Source organism: Pezoporus flaviventris, unplaced genomic scaffold (assembly GCF_033815535.1).
Source record: "Pezoporus flaviventris isolate CSIRO_AGI_PZ_B2104156 unplaced genomic scaffold, CSIRO_AGI_Pfla_v1 ptg000078l, whole genome shotgun sequence".
NCBI classification, from domain to species: Eukaryota; Metazoa; Chordata; class Aves; order Psittaciformes; family Psittacidae; genus Pezoporus; species Pezoporus flaviventris.
In genome coordinates this window covers 9,867,424-9,889,661 of record NW_026892626.1, presented here as the reverse complement: position 1 = coordinate 9,889,661, position 22,238 = coordinate 9,867,424, and the positions used below count along the sequence as shown (strand labels likewise).

General features: G+C 41.4%; 1 protein-coding gene across 3 annotated transcripts in view; it reads right to left on the bottom strand.

Annotated features, from left to right (window-relative positions):
* Positions 1 to 22,238, bottom strand: part of XYLT1 (xylosyltransferase 1) — a 192,751-nt gene that overhangs the window by 155,089 nt on the left and 15,424 nt on the right. The gene's annotated exons all lie outside the window — the stretch shown is intronic.

Genomic DNA, 22,238 nt, shown 5'->3' with positions numbered 1-22,238 from the left:
CTTTCTGCCAGCAAGTCAGTGCCTATATCTGGGACAGTGAATTTCTACAGTGGAAATGAAAAGCATGACAGTACAGCAAGAATGACTTACACAGATTTCAAGAGTGCGTCCCAACATCCTGAGTCCCCATATTAGCTGCACAGAAAAACTCAGACTAGAACTAAAGGCAGGATGGATGAAGTCAGTTATTCCAATCTCCCAGAGGATGGAACGTCATAGACTGGTATTCCACAAACTTCAAACCAAGCTCTTTTTGTAACAGGAGAAGAGGCTAACATACAAGCATGCTCTTCTTTCTGACATGCAACAGGTGACTGTGCCGCCGAGAATGTCATTCCTCTGGACAAAACACAAAATAAAAAAGCAAACTCTTATTCCCTGGAAGCAGGAAATTATGATGTAAGGCTAATCAAAGAAGATTTCTACAGACACTCATCTGTATTTGAGCAACTTCCACAGAACAAGCAAGTGCAAATTTCCCAATAATCATACTGTGTGTCTAGCACCTCTCCCTTTTCTGGGCTGAACCCCAGTGTCATAGCGGCTACTCCTATAGTTTGGGTTTTGGTTTTGAAAGGCTATGTGCTGCCAGAAGGTAAGCATTAAAAGGACTAGGTGAGTTATGATCACCATGAGTCCTGTCTCAGGGGGTACTCTATAGCCACGTGCACAACAATTTCTTTTCAACTATCACACGAAATTCTCACTGTCCAAGCATTGCACACAACTGTTGTGGGACTCTCACAGAGAAAAATGTGTTGGTTTTTTCTTTTACTGTTCTGGGAACCATGAATTCCCTTTAAAACACAACAGAAGCTAACTCGGAAGAATCTGAACGCAAGGCTGAAATCTTCCTGGCAGCCTGCACTGGGCCAAAATTATCACTTTTTTTTTTCTAAATAAAACTGGGGAATATGTACTTACGTTTCTGACATGATATACTAAAGTAAATCAACATGGTAACTCTACACTAATGGGATATTGCAGACAGGTTTTCACCCAAGCATAAGGAAAAGCTTCCTGCTTTCTGGAAGAAACCCAGCACTTTTGGAGATGAGTGCAGACAGGTTATCCAGGCTTAGCAAAAAGGAAAATCAAACTGCTATACACAGAACATCTTTTTTCTTGAAGATACCATCACTGATCTAAAGCATAAATAAACACTCTTGCTCTGTCAGATGCCGATAATTTACTGAACATTACATTGCTAATGGCAATATTATCCAAGCAGCAAGTGTTTCAGAAAAAAAATAATAAAAATCAAAGGAAGGTGTTTCTCATTCTAACTGTTCTGCAACTGACAGGTGACTGCCAGGCTGCAGATAGGAAATTCAGTTTTATCTAAGAGGAAACACACCTCAACACATTCTGTTGGTAGCTTCCGAGAGCAACGGTTCCTTTAAGGCAATGTATCACAAACACCTTTCAAACTATAAATGACAGAATTACTGTATTTGAAAAATAATGCAGTTTTTCAACATTATCTCACACCTCATTATATTTTTACAGAGATAACAAGAAAGTTTTTCCTACTGAATGATTTAAAATACAGAATTTCCACAGTAAAACCTGTCAATCAAACCAAGGGCATTCAGTTCTAAGGTAATGGCTTTTTGAAAAGACTACTAATACACCTTTTTATTTTTTCTTTAAAAGAAAATATTTAATGTATTCTTACTATTTTGGTTGAAAAGAAGCTAAAAGTTTCAGGGGAAATAAACCATAAGTCTATTTTAATATGAGCTAACACTGCTCATGCCAGATCAGCCCAGAAGAATTTGACTGGCTGAGTTGGGTATGTTTTTAATTTGGATATGAAAAGAGCAAGTCACCAGATCTGCCTATGGGTGGGGGATGGTGTTTGTAAAGAAATGATAATCGGAATAGCGGTCACTGGGTTTTTTTTTAAGCAGATGTCTTTGAAATGCTCTGGATTCATTCGTTCCCTTAATGACAAGGAGAAAACCTGTCCCAGGCACCTGAAGTGAATGGAGCTAATGCTCTCTGAAGTAAGGACTTTCTCAGTAAGCAAGATGTACCATTGTACTAAGATAAGCAGAAATGTAACTAATGCACAGCCCTTTAGAGCTGTTTTAATGGACTGAAGGTTAAGCAACTCCATAACCTTCCTTAACATATGGCAAGCAGGATCTTTAAATAGTAATTCATGGGCTTATCCTCAAGTTCAGCTAAAAAAAGACAACGCATTTCCAAAAAAGGCAGCAAGGAAATGAGCCTCTGAGTTTTTGATTGCTAGCTGAGAAAAAATAACATATCAAACCCTAAAAGGAAAGAATTACAATGTTAAAGTAAGATCTGCACATAACTGGGCAGGATGAAAAAACATAACTGATGAAGAGAAGAAAATACCATAAAGTAAGGTCTGAAACATGTAATTGATGAGTATTGAAATGTGCTTCAGCAAGAGTGGGGGAGCAAGGCACTGCAGAAGAAAGGAAGCATTATTCCTCCTGAACACTAGAACACATACACTCAACAGTGATGTGCTGCAGCACCAGTAAGCCCAAAATCTGTTTACCGTTAGGAAGTTCCAATACTTTGCTCTATCTATATACACAGGTATGGAATTCTCCATTTCAGAGCATTACTCTGTAGCAACTGAGTATTCAAGGTGTCCACACTCGTCCTACCTGGAGATACACTGCAATGCTTTTCTAACCAATGCTCTCGCAAAATTTCTGATGGACTGGATTGTTTTCCTTCCTATTCTGTATCACAAGAGCTTTGGAAACCTTTCTCTGAATTCATCAGAACAGGTCATTTGTGCCTTCAAAACCTCTATTAAGGCTGTAATACTTCAGCTTGATTTCTGATGAAAAAAAATGCAATTTTAACAGAAAGCTCTACATGCAATAGCAGGAGTTGATCACCTACTTGGGAGCCAAAAAGTGGTACTTTGTAAAATGCTTAACACTTTATAAATACCTTTAACTACTCAGCAACTTTGCTTTTAGCATTAACTTCTCCAAAATCTACTTTATTTCTGCATGGGATGTAGGAGCAATTAGGATGCCCTCTCCTTTCACATTTACATCCTGGAATGAAAACAATACCATGTAAATCAGACTTTGAGCAGGGAGATTATAATATCACTTTACAGCAATCTGCTACAAACTAATTCCTCCCAATTTAATGCCAAGTATGCCAGCTGATGGTGTCTAAGAAAAGAAAAAGTATCAGGCAATGAATAAACTCTAATGGCAATTCTACTCACTGCTGCACAGGTCTTGAAGGCAAAGCAAATGCTTTCCTCCTGCACAATCAGTCCTTGTTAATGGCAAGGCAGAGATCTCAGAATGCAAACACTCGCTGTGCCGGCATCCTATAACATTTGGCACCAGAGCTCTAACTTTGTTATTTCCCCTAGGAGCAACAATTTTCTTTGTGCAACAGCAAGGCAGTGTGTCTTTCCAAACCCGCCTTACAGCCAAGTTTTACACTTGGTGAAAGAAGCCCATTGAGCATGCCTGCCAATGCGCAGCCTGCGCCCGGGCAGCGGCCCAGGGAGGCAGGGGCAGAGACAGGGCTCCTTGTGAAACTGCACTCACTTGCAAGTGCCCAGAGTGACATGTTAACACTTGGGATTATTAAAAGGTGTGTTGGCCAAATTAAATGAATAATGATTATGATGTTTTAAATAAAGCGTTACGAAAGTTAAGGGGCCTCGCTCTTCTTTTTCTTGGACAAAAAGTTACTTCAGCGAACCCCATGCATTAACACCTCTTGGGCAAAGCAAGCTGGGGCTGACTCTTCAAATGTAGCAGTTATAGAAAGATCCAATCTTCAGCTGCTCAAAATGCAGCCGAGACAGAGCTACACCTGAGACACCAGCTGAAGATCTGCCATGTCACCTCATAATGTTAACGTACCACTTTGTGTATAGTTCCTGCAGACTACTAGCCAAAACTTTTCTCTTTTGGCTATGCTTCATGAAATGACTGAAGTATTTGATTTTCAATTTTTAGAAGGCCATGAACAGTTTTAGTGTAACCATAAGATGCTATGTGGTATTTTCCAATTACTGGCTAACTGGACACACTGTCACAACCAGCCAAGCCCATTCAAGGTCACAATACAAGAGATAAAATTCTGCATGACAGGATATGTAAACATTTCTGAGCTGATATCAGGCACCACTGCAATTTCATCCAGGTAATGGACTGACAGTCACAAATAGGTCTGATAAACTTGTTTTGTTGATATGGCTTTTTTATTCTGTTACTTCTCAATTGCCAGCAAATATCATGGTTGTATCCCACAGTCTCTTGCCAGGAAACCAACCTAAGTTCAAAGTTTATAAAATGCAAACATTTAAGTGCAAGCCTCAAGACCTCCTACAATAAATATTCTGTTTGCAGAAAGAAGTTCAGTGGCAGTACTATTTAATTTCTAGGTAAAGAAACCATAATCTGCTACAAACTGAAGAAAGCTCCATTGTCCGGGTAACACTTGTTAGAGGACATTATCTAGGTGTTCCTGCTCCGGCAGGGGGATTGGACTAGATGATCTTTCAAGGTCCCTTCCAATCTCTAGCATACTGTGATACTGTGACACCATTTCTTGAGATTGGTGAGGGAAAAAGGCAACTGGAAGCACATTCAGCTGCTCCTGAGCAGTGCAGGCAGATGGACATGAGTGGAGCCGTTTGCCCGGATGCAGGAGGCACACAGTATGGCATGGTGAAGGAGAGGCACTTTGCATTGCTCTGCTGCTCAGCTCCCAAAGGAACCAAGGACAAACTCCGTCTAGTCAGCAGACCAAGAGTTACCCCATCCTGCTTGGTCTGGTGCTTCAAACATTCAATCAGATGCAAAAGAGAAAACAGTGGTATCAGGCATGCAGCATGATTTACAAGTCTTTTTAACTGTCAGGTGTGAGTGAATACCAGAAAAAGCAGAAGTCTTAGGCATGTCACCATGGAGCATTTTGAAAGTAACAACTGGTAAAAAGGATCTCCGGCTAAAAAGAAGCAAAGCCCTCCTACACTTTAATATGCAATGCAAAAGCTCTTTAGTCTGCTTTGTACAAAAATAACAAAGCCAAGTTGATCACTCACTGGCTATCAATTAACATGTTCTTATTCATATCCTCCCCACAACAGCCAGCCGCTGGAGACCAGCAGCAACACTGTCACAGATGAACCAGCATACCATGGCTGTCTTAACCATGAGGCCATCCCAAGGTCATACAGATGCTCTTTAAAAACTTTTGCACACTCCATAAAGAGTTGTGACCAAAACCAGTCTGGACTGGTAACTCACAAAACTGTACCAACTGTCTGCACATGTACCAGTAAATAACGAGGATAAGCAAGTTCAGTAATAACTTAAGCCAGCCTACACAGAGTGCTTAACAGGAGAGGACTTGTTTGGGATTTTTGCAGGGTGTACATAAATAAAGCTTAATTTATGCCCACTATGCAAACCATGGCCAGTTGTGATTTGAGTCAAATGAGAAATCCTTACTCTAATAACTGTATCACTTCAGGCATTAAAATCATACTTCCACTTCCAGACTTCGTTTGCTTATTTTTTTTTTTTTTTAAATGGGGGTGTTAAGACAATAGTGTTTAGGTGATCAAGTTAAAAACATGAAGAACTGGACTGTTCCTATAAAACAGGTTTGCTCCTCTGCAGCTGTATCCAGCAGACTCTTCTCTGGCAGAGCTCAAGCAATGAGGCAGAGCTGCATCTCCTGCCCCACTGATGGCAGCCAGGCTGGGACACAAGGCAGGGCAAACCAGAAAATGAAAGTTGGCTCAGTTTTTGTTAAGATGAATGATTCATGCACACACTAAGTCGTTGCTGAGGGTGTTCCAACACTTGGTCACACCCTTGCACCACAATTTTAACAGCCAGTCAGCAGCTCCAACACATTTTTTGTTCCCTGCTGAGTCTTCCTGCAACGGCTAAAGGCCGTATTACCTGTGGATGCTGTGGAGAGATATGTGTCTTCTTTGATGAAAACAAAGCATAGCTCCAGACAAATGAGAGCCAATTCAGGTAGTCAAGAGGTCCTGATTTCTTATGCTAGACCTGCCACCAATCCTTTGCAAGGCCTCAGGCATAACCTTTCTGTAGCAGTTTCCTCATTAGATGTGGGAACATACTCATGCACATTTACAAGGCATTACATCTGTACTGAGGTCAAAGAAAAGCAGGAGTCTTAATTTTGCCTCAGTGTTTACTGGAAGCTTTGAATACAGTGAAGCAGAGAAAAGTCTTACTACTTTCACAATCTCTTTAGTATGTGCTGCTTCTACTGCTGGCATTACACACTCGAAAGGAAATGAATGAAAAATTAAAAAATCATATAATAATCATTTTACAGTATATAATAGTCATTTTACCAGACTGGCAGCATTATTATGAAGTGGCTTACTCTAACATAATCCAATCTAACACAACTCGATGGCAAAAAAATGGGATATTTCAAATTCATACTAAAGTCCAACCTCAGCAAAGTATCACAGGACCAACAAGAGGTTCCACCTTCACCTGAGGGCTCTCTCTCTTCCTTTTCAAACTTCAAAGGCTTACCACAAAAACAGGTGTGACAGCATTTCAAAAAAGGCTGCAACCCCATTTTCTTCTCAAGTTGCAATCTGTAGTCTACAACGGAGCAACTGAAATGATGTAATTACTTTTGCCATAATCTCTGCATTCACCTTCTTCTTGAAAATCACACAATATGGCTTTACCCTAAAAGGGACGCCACCTGAAATGAATATACACATTAACTCCTCATTGGCCTCCTGCATCATAACTGTAGGGGGATAAAAGTCCATAATAAAAAAATAACTTTATTTCTACCTGTAATTGGGTGGAAATTTAACAAGGTTTGTTTTCAGCCAGCCCATGCTCTCTGCCTTCATAAACTGCATCCTATTAGAACAGCATTGTGGGAATGAACCAAGTTATAGAACTACTGCCTGTCAAATGTTGACCACCCCCAGCTTCCTGAGGTTGATATTCACTCCAGAGGTAACTATGTGTGTCTCAAACATCTGGTTTTATAAAAATGCAATTTTTCTAGAATGAAGCCATAAAACTTCTTGCAGGTAATGCTGGCAGGCTATTAAAGGGAAAAAGAAATGCAAGAAGCTAGGGGATCCCAGCAGGGGATAAGAGAGAAGCAACTGGTGATACCAGTGTTAGCTCTGAAGGACACACAGTTGAGATTTTCAAAAAGAGCCAACTTCACTGAAAACTAATAATATCCATATGCCAAAGTGTCACAGACTCTTCAAAATTACAAGTGTTAATAAATACTCAACTAGGACCTAATTAAAAAGTGCCAAATGCCCTCTGGATGGTGCCAGAGATCTTCAGTCTTTACTAAAGTTCTTGAAAACCAGGTAGTTGGCACCCATAAGAACAGGGTTCCATATACGTACCCCAGAAATCCCAAAGCTCATCTTGGGAGCAGTCTTTGTTTTGCATCTCTTAACTTTATCGCCTAGCATCACAGCATATAATCTGGAGGCAACAGACAAGAGAGAAAGAAAAAAAATATCCTATTTGCTTTTCATATGTAATGTTGGTTCATCTTTGTCAGTAACAGCAGCAGAGATGCTCCTAATTGTGCCTGTGTAGCCACCGGCCTTTAAAGGAAAGTAGTAATCTGAAAATCAAACAGTCATTTCATTTCAGGAGACTCAGACAAACCCTGTTCTGTCAACAGAGGACACGTCATCACAACAAGCGGATGTGTAATGCCATAGGCCTCAGCAGCACCAAATGCAGATTATTTTCAGCACTACACAAACTATGCAGATCATCTGAGCAATTATTTATGCAAAGCTGTGAGGCCGCTGAATCTACACCAAAGATGATCTGCTGAGCTGACTCCAGTCACTACAGGAATCTAAAACAGACATCAACCATCAGCAAAAACCAACACGCACAGCAACCCTGCTCATGCTTACAGGAGTAGGAGACAGATTTACACAGCACCTCTGGCTGTATACAACACTGGCCGCATTGCAACACACATCTGTTCAACAATAAAAAGGTTTCTTAAGACAATGTAGCCTAGTACAATGACATATGTTAAATACAGCCATGAGCGAGCCGGCAGCAGAAATCCATGAATAACTGTATTGACTGCAGTAAAGAAAACCTGAACATATTTGGAGTGGAGACATTTCCTGATGAAATTCTTTCCATTTGGTAAAAACACAGACATTGTCTTACGCCTTTCCACATAGTGAAATAATAAAACAAAAACCAGACACTACTGTTGGAGCTGAAGTATGTATCTGCTCAACTATTGTTTGCAGATGTGGCCAGAAAATGAACCTTTCAGCGCAAACCAAGTCTGATGCTTTGAAGTTAACTCTAATTCTTAATATGAAACACAAGTTGAAAAAATATATTTAATTCTATGAAAATTCTAGATAAAATTTCTTAAATGCTGTCCATGCTTTTCACTTTAAGGACATCTAAAATTCTCTGTTTGCCCCATTATTCATGTATAGTTACTACTAGGTACTGTACATTCAGTCTATAAAGTAATTATTGAGCTAGAATGGAAGATGACAACAATGACAGGAGGGTGGCAATGTAGTAATGCCTCTTCTGGTCTCTGGTTATTTAAAATCTTACATTAAGTTTTCACACATGCCTGGAGTGCTATCCTCAGCGAAACAGCATTTTCCAAAGTCAGCTGCTCTGTCAAAAAATAAGTAAATAGTAAGATGTTCTACACTGACTATCTAGTCTGTCTGTGAAATTCCTTATAGAAGACTGGCTGGGACATAGATTACTGCTGATTTTATCACCTCTGAAAATACAGGCAGTTACTTTATGCAAGAATTACTGGTTTCAAGACTTCACTCTATTTGTCAATAACCACTAAGAAACTTCCCATAGAACTCTGCCCTTCAGAAGGCAGAAGCAAGGCTTTCCAGAGTCACCTTTCCAGGGGTCCATTACAGTAACCTGCCTGACACATTACCCCTTAAGGGATAACTGTGTGCACTGCTGCTGGTCCAAGTTTCTCTCAGTCACAGAAGAACAAACTTGCCAGTGCTCAGCAACTCCTCATCTGTGGTGTTTTGTGGCCACCGTGCAGTACCAAGAGAAAACAGGAACTGGCTCAGCCGTGGCTGTGCCTAGGCTGTGGGTTGCTATGAGCGCCTGGCAAAAGCCAGGCTGAGGCTCCGCACAGAAACCCTCAACAGGAAGCACTGCAGCAGTAAGTACAGCACAGCAGCTGCTAGGAGAGGGGGGAAATGGAGAAGAAATAGCAGCTAGAGGACAAGGAAGTGACAATAACCAGGCAGCAATTAGGAAAATAGAAGAAAGGATAGAAATATGAGAAAAACACATAAGATAGGAAATTTAACAGTGAGAACCTGAGAGAGATTTCTACAGGAAGCACAGATGTGAGCTCATCTCCTTGCGCATCTACGTGTTTTGCAGGGCGGGCGGAGTGAAGCGAAGTACCAAACACAAACATCATCACCATGACAAGTACTTCAGCAAAAATAAAATCTTCCTCTTCCCAAAAGCTTAAGCTCTGCTCTGAAAGTTAATCCTCTGCTGCTTGCTTTTCTGCTCGTCTCCTTCCATCAATCATTTCAAGTGCTAGGAAACGCGCAGTCCTAGCCGTTTCCAACGTAGTTTTCATTAAAGATACCCCTGCTACCTTATCCAAAGGATTAGGATTTTAAAAATCTCAGTTGTTTGACACCTCTAAAATTCCCTTTTAAAAAAGAGACCTGCAAACCTGTAATGAACATCCAATAACCTATATTGTTGCTTTGTTTGTCATAAACTTCCTCAGGGAATCCTTTGCATAACATTTACAATCCCTTTGCACAAGACTTTCAGCCATGTATGAATTAGATTTGCAGTGAAGAACTGTATGAGAAAATGATCTTTTTCTCAGCAGGCAGGTGAAACAGCAATGTTCCAGGGCAGAACAGCTCCCCTACACCCAATAAAGCTCCTGCTTTGTCATTTACTCACTTGTAAGCGCTCATCTTTCTGTTACCTAAGTAGCAGCATGGAAGGCACCTGTTACGCCACCCCATTTAGTATGAAATAGCAATTTTAAGCAGGTAAGCAATGTTGGAAGTACTTCCAACCAACCAACACGGTAAGAAGTAAGAGTAATAAATCCCAATTTGGGGTTCTGGACAATCAGCTTACCCACAAGCCTGCTGCAACTGAGAAATCGGTACCAACACAATGCTAGCCCATAACAACTAATGACGTTAACACAGAAACTGCTTGCAATGTTCAGAGCACACGTGCAAGAGAATAAAAATAAAACTTGCAGGTATGCAGGACCTGTTCACCTCAGATGAGATGAACAAAACTTCTAAGATGCTCCAAAGGCAAGCTCAAGAGGTGCGGGCTGGGAGAGTGGACAATGAGGTGAATGGCAGGTCTCAGAGGATTGTGATCAGTGGCACAGAGTCTAGTTGGAGACCAGGAACTAGCAGTGTTCCCCAGGTGTCTATACTGGGTCCAGTATTGTTTAACTTACTCATCACTGAGTTGGATGAAGGGACAGAGTGCCTCCTCAGCAAGTATGCTGGTGGTACATAACACTGAGAAGTGGCTGATACCCAGAGTGCTGTGCTGTCATTCAGAAGCATCTAGAGATGGACAGAGAGGAGCATTCTGAAACTCAACATGGGCAAGTGCAGGGTCCTGCACCTGGGGAGAAATAACCTCATGCACCAGTACAGGCTGGGGGCTGACCTGCTGGGAAGTAGCTCTGTGGAGGGAGATCTAGGGCTCCCAATGGATAACAATTTGTCCATGAGCCAGAAATATGACCTTGTGGCCAAGAAGAGCAATGCTAAGACCAATGAGATCCCGGGCTGCATTAAGAAAAGCACTACCAGTAGGTCAAGTGAGGTAATCCTCCCTCTCTACTCAGCCCTGGTGGGCCATCACCTGGAGTACTGTGTCCAGTTCTGGGCTCCCCAGTACAAGAGACATGGAGGTCATGGAGTAAGAACAGCAAAGGGGGTACTAGAATGATTAAGGGTCTGGAGCATTTCTCTTATAAGGAAAGGCTGAGGGAGCTGAGCCTGTTCAGCCCAAAGAGAAGGCTTAGAGGGGATCTGACCAATGTGTATTAAATATCTGAAGGGAAGGTGTCAAGAAGATAGGGCCTGTCTCTTCTAAGTGGTACGAGGCAATAGGACAAGAAGCAATGGGCCTAAACTAAAACACACCTGAACATGAGGAAGAAATTCTTTGTTGTGAGGATGACTGAGCATTGGAATAGGTTGCCCAGAGAGGCTTTAGAGTCTTCTTCCCTTGAGATATTCAAGAGCTGTCTGGACACAATCCTGAGCAATGTGCTTTAGGTGATTCTGTTTGAGCAGGGATGTTGAACTAGATTACCCTGATCAACCACTTCTGTGAAATACAAAGATACAAATGGAGACAGAAGCTAACTGCATACTTATCAAAGCCCAGTTAATTTTTTATTTTTCCATCAGCTATGCCTACAATATTTGGACAGAAAAAAGCAAATTTACTTTTTTTAAAAGCTTCTGTTCTCTCTGCTCCCACACAAGCAGAGCAGACACTGTTTTAACATCCCTTTCCCCTGCAGCACATGTTCTGGGAACACCACCCTGCATCAGTGGCCATCCCCCACAGCTGCTGCTGATGGATGTCACATTAAGGTGCCTCCTGACCCGATCGCACAGCATTAGGCACTCACTGCTGTAAGTCACAAGCAGCAGCACTTGCAGCTCCATGCCATCCAACAGTGGCTGGCAGTTGGGCTCATTCAGAGCCCATTAGCATGGTCTGCCCAAGGCAGGTCCATGCAGGAGGAATACTGATGGGCTCTCCTGTGCTCTTCTGCACCACTGGGCTTTGTAATGATATAATTTTGACAGTGCTTGGTATTTCTGAGACACTGCGAATGAGCCAATATTTATTATTGTGATTTTTCAAGATGACTGAAGTATCACATCCCATGCAACATCTGCAAAAACCTGGCTGAATGCAAATCAAGCCACTGCATCAGGAGTCCCAGAGGAAAAAGAGCTGCACACCTCTGTCCACAGAAACTTTTCTAACATAAACTTGAAATAAAGCCTACCAGAAGCTCCTCCCGGACAGACTCCACACCAGCTCTCTTTTGAAACACTCTGTTCCTTTGCCTCCTGCAGACTCTGAAATCATGCACACGCCTAATTATTCTGTGCAAGGCATGTGAACCTCTGCACTTGGGTGTTGAAGGAAAGATTTATCCTTGAAGTAAAAATCAATCACATTAACAGAGGGACTTTCTAAACTCCTACAGGTTTACTCCAAAGAGAGCACTAATTCTTTTTCAATTTCAAAAGAGTTGGGTAAAGCATCTGCTCATGGCTTTGTTTGAAGGAATTAAACATTTATGTGAGATCCCTGAGAATTTTATGTAACGGCATTTAACAGAAAAACAACATCCCCGACCAATTCTTCTTTGAATTAGTATTCAAACTCACAGCATTTCTCAGGGGTTGGTATTGTAGCAACTGCTACAGAGCTCCCAAACTTGCTCTCTTCCAAATTGGAAAAAATTGGCAAATCAATCAAAACTGAGGAGATATTTAAAACAAAAGGTTAAATGGCAATAGGAAGAGTTCGACAAGTTGATGAATAATCAGAAAGCTAAAGAAAAAATGTCTTGGCAGAAAATGTTACAAAGAAGTAATTTATTTTATCACAGAGTAATAGGCCTCTATGAGATATAATTAAATTTTTAAAAGGTTTACCATCCCCACAGTTCAAGGATTGGCTTAACTGTTATAGTCAGGCAACAGCGCTACACAGTTTCTAACATGACTCTGCATTTCTGGCAGCAGCAAACAGCAACATGCATCAGTCAGTGTCTGTAAATCAATCTTCAGGGAGACAAGAAATGCTAACTAAATCAAAACTCTTAGTAAAGATTATACTGTAGAATATTTCTATAAAGATAGACAGAAATAGGATGACAGAGCTCTGAAGAGAATCTGAAAGAAGCATGCAAAGGTGAAACTCAAAGGAGACCACAAAGTTCTAACAGTCTTGCAGTAAAGGTAGTTACAAAGAAAAGCTCGACCAACGGGAAGTTTGGATGAGAAGAAAGCAGTTTGCCTCTGACAATAGGGAGGGTTACTGGGCAAGCAACCCTCCCTTCATAAAAATTCTAGGACCAATTACATACTTCCAAATAGCAAAATAGTGGTTTGGAAGAGGTGTTTGCTTGCCAATTTAGAAAGGGGGGGGGGGGGGGGGGAACTGAAACATGTGGAAAGCTATACCCAAGTATTTCTTTTGTGACACTTCTGTTTTCTGAAGAACAGATATTTATGCAGCAACCTGCCTTCAAATCAGAAACACATCCACTCTCCTCTTTTGGTTTGTTTACTTTGCCTTTTTTTCCATTACAGACCAGTCATGACATGTAACACAAAAGCCTTCCAAATACCCCCACTGTGAGTGGGGCCTCTCAGTGCTGAACATAGAGTAAAATAACATTCCTGCTTCAAAGAAAACTTACAAGATCCATAGAGACAAAAGACTAAATGCAGAAAGAAACGGAGGCACAGAGGCCAGCGAAGGTCACAAAAAAGGTCAGCAAGAGCAAAACTCATGAGTCCTGTCCCCTTGTATCCAGCAGAGTCAAGAGGTCTCCCAGAACCGTCTGGGTCCTTTCTACCACTCTCAGTAATGAAGTGTAACAGCCTCTGAACTCAGGAGGAGACAGAGGACAATGCGAGAAGCTACTCTGTGCTGTGCAGAACAAAAGTCATAGGTATATAGTCTTACACACACGGCTTAAGTGTAAAGTTCACTTCTCTCCCAGAATTAAACACAAAGACCACTCTACATTTAATTTAACTGAGGTAAAGTTACTGCAGAAGTATTGGACAGCTTCCATAGACTGCCTAAACTGCAACTTTAAACATTCATTTGAAATTATTGCTAAAACTCAGAAATTCAAGGTTTAGTAAATTATCAACGCTTTAGTAATCAAAAATTCAGGCTCTGAACTGATTTGAAATTATAAAACTAGGGAGTATACACATGGCATTAATTTATCCATCTTTGGCTGCTTTATGATGAACAGTGATTGATTCACTGTATGTTTTCACCCTAACATACAATATTTTAAGTATTGTTTAAAGCTCTCCAGAAAACACTACCAACTGTAAGGTGGCAGCAAGAATATTAAAGCTGTGAATAAATAATGCATACAGTGGTAGTTTCTGAAAAACTGCCAATGACAAAGATAAACTAACAAGGTCAGCACCTCACTGCTATGTCATCCTGTATTTCTCTGAGTTTACTACAGGAATTAATTTGGGGCATAAAATACTATGCTTGTCTAACTGCAAGCACGTTTTATTTTCAAAGAGAAGGCAGTAATGCCTTTGTAGGTTACACTTTGCTGTCACACCTGACCTTTCATTTTTTTTTAAGCTAGAAAGATGCCAACAGGCAAGTGGAAATACAGATGCATAAAAAATAAACAAGAGATACTTTGTGCATCAGTTCCTGTGTGGTTTTAACTGGCATCACAGCCCTACATCTGAGGTGGTACTTCTGATTAGTCATAACCTCAACTAAGGTTACTAAGTTCTGCCATATACCATGTATCCTCAACATGTTCCAAGAACTCGTTACTAAAAGGATGCTCAATCTCTTCTTAATAACAACATGACCCATCTGCTATTGAGAAGCAACTCATGCATACAGGGAAAAGATTTCTTAAGATGTCTTAAAAGCGGAGGGGAGGGGTGAGGGGGAAATCAAGCCAAGAAAGGAGGAACAGTTATTTCTTTGACAAAGATTTTTTTAATACAGCTTTTAAAAAAAGTTACCATCTTGTTGATGAACAGAATTAGTGGTCTGTGTTAGAAGAATCACAAAAATAAAGGATCAACTCTACTTAAGACATATTCAACGCAAACGTTAATAGTAGCTCCAGGTGGAAGGAATGAGACTATTTCTTTGTTCATCCTTCTGGGGTTTTGCTGTGTAGGAACACAAAGTGTAAACTGAAAGTCAAACTCGTTTTCTTCTCCTCCTGAACTTCTACAGCTCTAGATTCAAACCTGGATTTTAAGCAGAGACCTAGCAATCCTTCACATGCAATAACTGGATGAGGAAGGCGACATGTTGGCTACCCACTGGCTCTGGATGTGGGCTAGGGAACATGTCTGGCAGGGGATGGGTACTCTCAGGGCCCAAGACCAGAGAGAGAGGGAGAGGAGCAAGAGCCTCCCCTTGAGTCCCTAAGGATAAACACAAGTCGAATATCCGCCAGGTTTTCATAAGCATACATGAATAAAATTACCAGACACATTACAACAGACAGGCTACATCCTTTCTGCCCTGGATTTCCCCCCCACCCTCCCTGCTTGCCCAGTAAAACTCTCCCTCTTCCATACTTCTGCTGCCCACTTCCTCTCCCAGCAGCAGGAAACCACCACTTCAGGGTAAAGCAGCTCCTGGATGCACATCTACCCTGGTGGGAGGCAAGCCATGAAGCAACAGTGGGCTGTTTTTAAATGGTAAGATGTTTAAAAGTACACTGTTTCTCTGGAGTAGGCTCATGCACATAAGGATAGAGGATCTGTTACACAGACCAAGGTGTGTGCAGACCCTCTCTCAGTAGTGCCTACCAAACTTATTCCAGGTTTTTGGACCTCAGAAAACCCTCAACAGATGTTTTGCAACAATAAACATGGATTATTTCTAATATTTATTTATAATCTTTCAGGCAAGTCCTAGTCATGGTGGGATGCTGCTCCTCACTTCCTGAAAATTTATTTTCTCTAGCAATGTCTTGTCAATGGCCCTGGAAAGGAAACACTTATTACTACACTGCAGCCTCATAATTCTTCACCTCTTTATCATGTATTTTAATGATAACTTCTAGCAGATTAGCAAGACTTCATTTTCCTTTGCAGAAACTGTTTATGCTCTGAACTCCTGATAACACACACTGAGCAGGAAAAAACACAGAAATGGCAAGAGATGGGCAGAATCCCACTGTAGGATCCCACTGATGACATCAATAACTAAGGAGACTGCAAATAAATAACAAGATATCACACTTCTATGCTGTTAAAAAGGTCACCAGATTATCAACATTTGTTTTAGATAAAGGCTACTTTCCTTTCCAGATCTTTCCTTTATTGTGCTTTCTGTTCCAGCTCCACAGAACTTGTGCCAAGGATGTAGTCTGTCATGTTGCAAATATGAAACAAAATTTAATTGGCAGGTTTTGTTAAAAAACACCAAGAAGAAAAGTTACAACAAGGAAACAAAAGAAGTAGCAGGCAGACACCACTCCTCAGCTAAAACTAAGAAAATTTAAGTGTGTTCCTTTAAAAAAAAAACCTGAAGGCTTTGCAGCTTTAACCTGAAATCAAATGTGACAGGAGGTTTTGGATGCGCTGCAAAAGACTAATAGCAACAATTTTGTTAAGAATCAAACAGCTAGTTTGTCAGAGCAGCACAACTGCACACAGCCCATCCTCCCCAACACCTGAGCCCTGTGTAAATACAAATACCTGCTGCAGTTTTTCCTCAAGATTCGCTCCCTACAGATGTCGTGTCCTCATCTTCCTCTACGCAACAAAGCACAATATTCACTGGGAATCTGAACCTGCTTCATGCAGCATGGAAGTCCTGCATCTGTCTCTTTGTACAGTAACCGGGACTGATTCTCTACTGCTTTTCAGGGAAAGCATTAACCATTTGAGCTCTTTCACACTACAAGAAATCTCCTCCTTCAAGCTTTTGAACAGGCCATGAGCAATCTGCACATATAAACACATATATATGGATATATGCATGTATGTACCTATGCATATCTAAGTAAGGCTGGCTGGTTTGTTGATAAGTGGGGCATAGCAAAAAACATTTATTCTAAAGGTATTTGCTTATGCCATATTTGGGACAAGTGCATTTCATAAGCAGTGAGAAAAATCCATAAATGCTTTGCATTGGCAGAAGAACCCCCAGACATGCCCATGCATCTACCATCTTATAAATGTCACGTCATGGCACACAGCTTTAGATAAGGGCAGAATTTGTAATGCCTCTTTGGCAATATGACTCAAAACTGAACTTGATTTTGAGTAAGAAATGTTAAAGGAAACATCAACCAGAGCTTAGAAAACAAATGTCAAACTGGTGAAATGCTCCAGGTGACTCTGACCACTAATCACTACTAAATATCCCAGGTCTTGCAGCTGTGCCAGGAATTTATAACTCAAAGGACAAAAGCCTTAAGGCGAAATCTTAACTCCTCCAAAGTCATAGGGATTTTTTCCACCAGCTTCAGAGAAGTTGAGAATTCATACTGGACACTGCACACTAAAGGACAGTGGACATTCTCATTTTAGTTTAATCCTAAGTGATCTAGGAAAGGTCAAAGTTAGAAGTATCAAGCAGCACAGTGTCCTTGAGCATAGCTAACAAACAGCACCAGGTAAAGTTTCTGCTCAGTGGTGTGGACAAATTACACACACGTGTACTTGGGCACAGTATTTCACATCACGCCCAGACTCCACTGTCTCTGTCTGCCCTCTGACTTTCCAACACACCACCTGCACTGATGTGTCCCCTACGGCCAGCCACAGAACTTTACCCTGTGATACCTGTACTAACTTCTAGTTACCTCTGGAAGACCTCTGGTCTTGCTTTAAGAGCCACCCTTGTAGTGCACAAACCTCACCACTCTTTGAGAAGATGCACACCCAGACAAAGCTGAAATTTATTTACAACATTCACAAAATATAAGAAATGTGCTATGCCCTGTTTCCAGTGGCTCTTTTAACATCTATATCAGTAACCACCAGCCTTTTCCTATTAGGATCATAGGATCACAGAATCATAGAATAGTTAGGGTTGGAAAGGACCTTAAGATCATCTAGTTCCAACCCCCCTGCCATGGGCAGGGACACCCCACACTAAACCATATCACCCAAGGCCTCGTCCAACCTGGTCTTGAACACTGCCAGGGATGGAGCATTCACAACCTCCCTGGGCAACCTAATAGTATTGAAAAGCAAAACAGAAAGATGCTTCCCCTAAAGCAGCTGGTATGGTAAAGGGCATACGCATGTAAAAGAAGCAATTTCCAGGGAAATGGTGGGGGGAGGAAAAGTGCACGTTTTATCCTGCTTCTGCAGCAAGTTCACCCTGTACTTTCCACAGCCTCAGAAGTATAATCATACCTTCTCAGGTGGCCCTTTGATTGACTAAAAGAACATGCATGCAGCAGCTATTTCCTAAAGCACATTACTTTGGACCCTAAGACTTCAGTCATACTGACTTTAACACATTTTCCTCCAGACACCATTATTGTCAAACCTAATTTTTCTAACCAGCTGAAAAAGATATGCCCCATTATGCATATTTCCACTTCTGCTTACAGAGGCTTCAAAGCGGACTTCCCAGTGTATTTTCTATTTTAGGATAAAATTTCACCTTGGAGTGGAAAGCAGTAACAAACTCCTTTGCACTGATTGTTCTGCTTTTACCTCATAGCTTGGTTTGATGAGGACCTTTGCATAAGGTTGGCACAGGATCTGCACTGACTTTCTGCATATGTCAGAAATGTCAGTCATGGTGCAAAAAAAGCCATCAGTGCAAAATGAAGAGTCAGATATTATAAATCAGCCAAAGCAAGCAAAGGCTGCATTACAGGTGCAGCTAGCAAAGTAAACCCACCTTAGCACGACATAAGCCACAAATTGTCTCATAGTACCAGTTTGTGTCAGTTCCTGTCACCGCTGACCCCTCCAGCTGTCATCAGAGGAAACTACAGTAACATATTCACGGGAGACCGAAAACTGTCATTTTTCTACTCAGATTTAGAGTTCAAACAAACAGTTTCTCTCATGGATAACATGCAAATACTAGTTTAAAATTACTCTTGAAAAATATGTTTAGAAATTGCAACTTTTTTGAAGATAAACACTTCTATTAATCATTGCTTTATTCACAAAGACTAAATGATAAAAAATATTGCTATTTTGGAACAAGTCATGCACTCAGGACTTGCCCAGAGTAACTAACCCTCAGCTGTTTCCTATATGGTGGCTTTAAACCCATCAGCTGAACTTCAACAACTCTGGGAGTAGATCAAGCAACCCTACAGAACAGCACCGTACATGCAGAACCAAAGTTTAGTATTAACTAAACTAGCAAGGGTTAAACATACACCTTTGCTTATTTTGCTACCACTTTCCCATGTTGATAAGTCCTGATTTATACTATTCAGTATCTAAAAGGTCTGTGGGTTCCTATTGAGCATGAAGCATTTGCCAAGGTCTCTGGCTGCACAAATAAAAGCTACATGCCAGAAACGTGCTTCCAGAAGCAATATGCTAAGTACCAGCTCCAAAGACACTCCATGGAGTATGCAAGAAGTGCACAATGTGAATTTCTACAACCATTACTTTCACTGTTGATCAAAGTTGGTCTGTCTCTGCAAAAAGGGAACAAAACTGTGTTACTCAAATGCTTAGAAACAAGAAATCTTTGTTCAGAAAAGGAAGGGAGAAACAGAAGATGCACATCAGTGAGAATAAAAAATGAAAGGGGGAGCAGGGAAAACTGATCTTTAGAAAAAAGATGCCAGCAGAGAGGAACTACACACATGGACATGAAAACAAGTTCCCATCGTGCACAGAGGGACAATCCAAGAGAAAGTTCATCTCTGCACCAGTGATGAGCTGTCTTGCAGGTGAATCAGGCATGCTGTGTGGGATGAGGGGTGGCTGAAGTTGAAGCCTCTGTCATTTCTGATACAACTCTGGCAAAGTGCTGGACAACCTTGTACAATCAATGAGTCACATATGTGGGCCCTGGGGAGCAGCCATGCCACACTGCAGCAATTGGACATGGAACTGAATGTTTCCATGTGTTACTGCCTTAAGCTACAGCAAGCTCAGCCTGATGTGGGAATAAAAGACTAAGTTTTCAATGAAAACAGAGTTGGGGATAAGAGCAACAACAAAGTCACCAAGACTAGAGTTAATAGAGTAGTAACAGAAATCAGCAGCTCTAAGATATCATCCCACATGGGTCATTTCTAACAGTTCATGAGCTAGGTGACTAAAGTTACCTTCCTTCCAATAGCAACTGACACCTCTAAATTGCCTGAAATGCAGTCTAAACCAGTTATGAAGACATCAGTCCCTGCACACGTGCCAACAAGGTAGCCTTTCTTTTTCGTAATTACTGGTTTTAAACACAACAGCAGATCCTATAGCTACAAGCAGGGTGTAAGTGGTCAGACTGCTCAAGCCTGCCTTAAAGCCTCAACACACATCTGTTCTACTACACAAACCGTGACCTCATCTCATTTCCCAGGAGAGCTGGAAATGCTGCCTAAGATCAGGGCATCCTGGAAGCACCCTCTGCTCCCAGGGCACATACACCGCTGGGGCACAGGTTCACTGAAGAATTGTGCATTGCTTCTGCCTTCCTCATCCCACCTACACCCTCATCCTCTGTTCTACAAACTAAAGCTCTTAATCTCACAGAAAAAAATGCCTGAACAAGGAAAACAATTGCACAGAGAAGGCAAGGAGGCAGACTAGTCAGCATAGCAGCAAAGGGCTGTCTCATTACTAAATACAGACTGCAACCAGTTCAAAGTTATTCCTCTTCTGTTGTGTGAAGAATTTTCTGTTAAAATTGGCACAACCTGAGTTTAGCCAGAATTAACACATCTGTAAAGGGCTTCTATACAGCACTGATTTTGATTGTGTTTTCACTCACGTATGAGCCAAATAGCTGCCCCAGAACTGCAGGCAATGCCTGTTCTCACTGTTCAGCCCATTCCTCCAGGAACAGGGTACAAACTCAGCTGCACATCACAGTGCCCTTGCGACATTTGGCTAATTTAAACACATCTGGGTAATTCATTAAGTGCTTAATAAGCTGCTAACACAAAAAGCATTATTCAGCAAGCCCATTTAACTTTGCAGAAGTTTTCTGGAGTAAGACTGAATTGTTTGGTCAACAGATCACTGCACACAAAAACTGCAGCTGAGTAATGTCTTTAGTGGTGTAGTCTTACGAACTGCATCACCAGTGAGGAAACATCCATGTTCATTTTGTTTGTTCAGCTAGCTTTAGAGCATTAGGGATAATAGAAAAGCTTCTTCTCGAGGACTCACTGCTCACAACACAGCAGCCAGAATAGCGAAAGATTTTGGGGTTGGTTTTTTTTCCCTTCATAAATACATGAAAGCACTACTTAAGGAGACTGAAAATCCTACAAGAAATATTAGGCTTGCATTACATTAGGTATGTTCAGAAGATACTCATATTTATGTTCATTTGTGCAAACCAAAGGACTTCATAAATATCAAGTGCTGAATCATTAAAATGTGCAAGACTGCACCAGTACAAGCTTCTGCTAACGGCAAGAGAACACCAGGCTGTGGGAAACCTCACTTTTCATCGACTACCTCCAGGCTGAGCACATGTTTTAGGCTACAGATGTGTGCAGCTCACAAAAAATTAAACTGATTATAGACACAGCAGAAAAAAGAACATGGGTTCCCTCCCACCAAACAGCCCTAAAACAGAAACAGCTGCTGCCAGGCAAGCCAGGCACAACACTAGTAACAAAATCTAACTGGTAAGTGGTTACCATCACTGTCCGGACCTGGACCATCCATCCCACCAATGCAGAGGCTATCAGAGAGCTGAAACAAGACTGCCTCTTCTCTTGTGGCAGGAAGACACCAGCACAACTCACCTGGGGAGGTTAAGGACTGGCAACTGTTTTGTCAACAGTCGTGTTTAATTTTTGGCTCAAATTTACTCTGAAACTGCAACAAGGAGAACAACTTGTCTGCTTCTGGGAGACTTGCATGGGGTTATGGTGGGCAAACAACCTAACTCACAGGAGCTGTATAAAACAGCTGCTTTTGCACTGGTATCGCAATGAGAATTTGTCACAGCAAAGCACGGATACACAGGCTCTTAGTCACAGTACAACAGTCAAAACAGATACTGTGGCAAAAAAACCATGCTTTTCCTCAAATACACCTTCCCTTCCCATTCTATCTGATGGGACACAGCCACCACCACCATTCTATCACTGGGACACTGCCACCACAAATATTTTATCTGCTACAACATGGCCACCACCAACATTCCATGTGCTGGGACACCACCCCCACCAACATTCTATCCTCTGGGACATCACAACCAACAACACCCTATTTC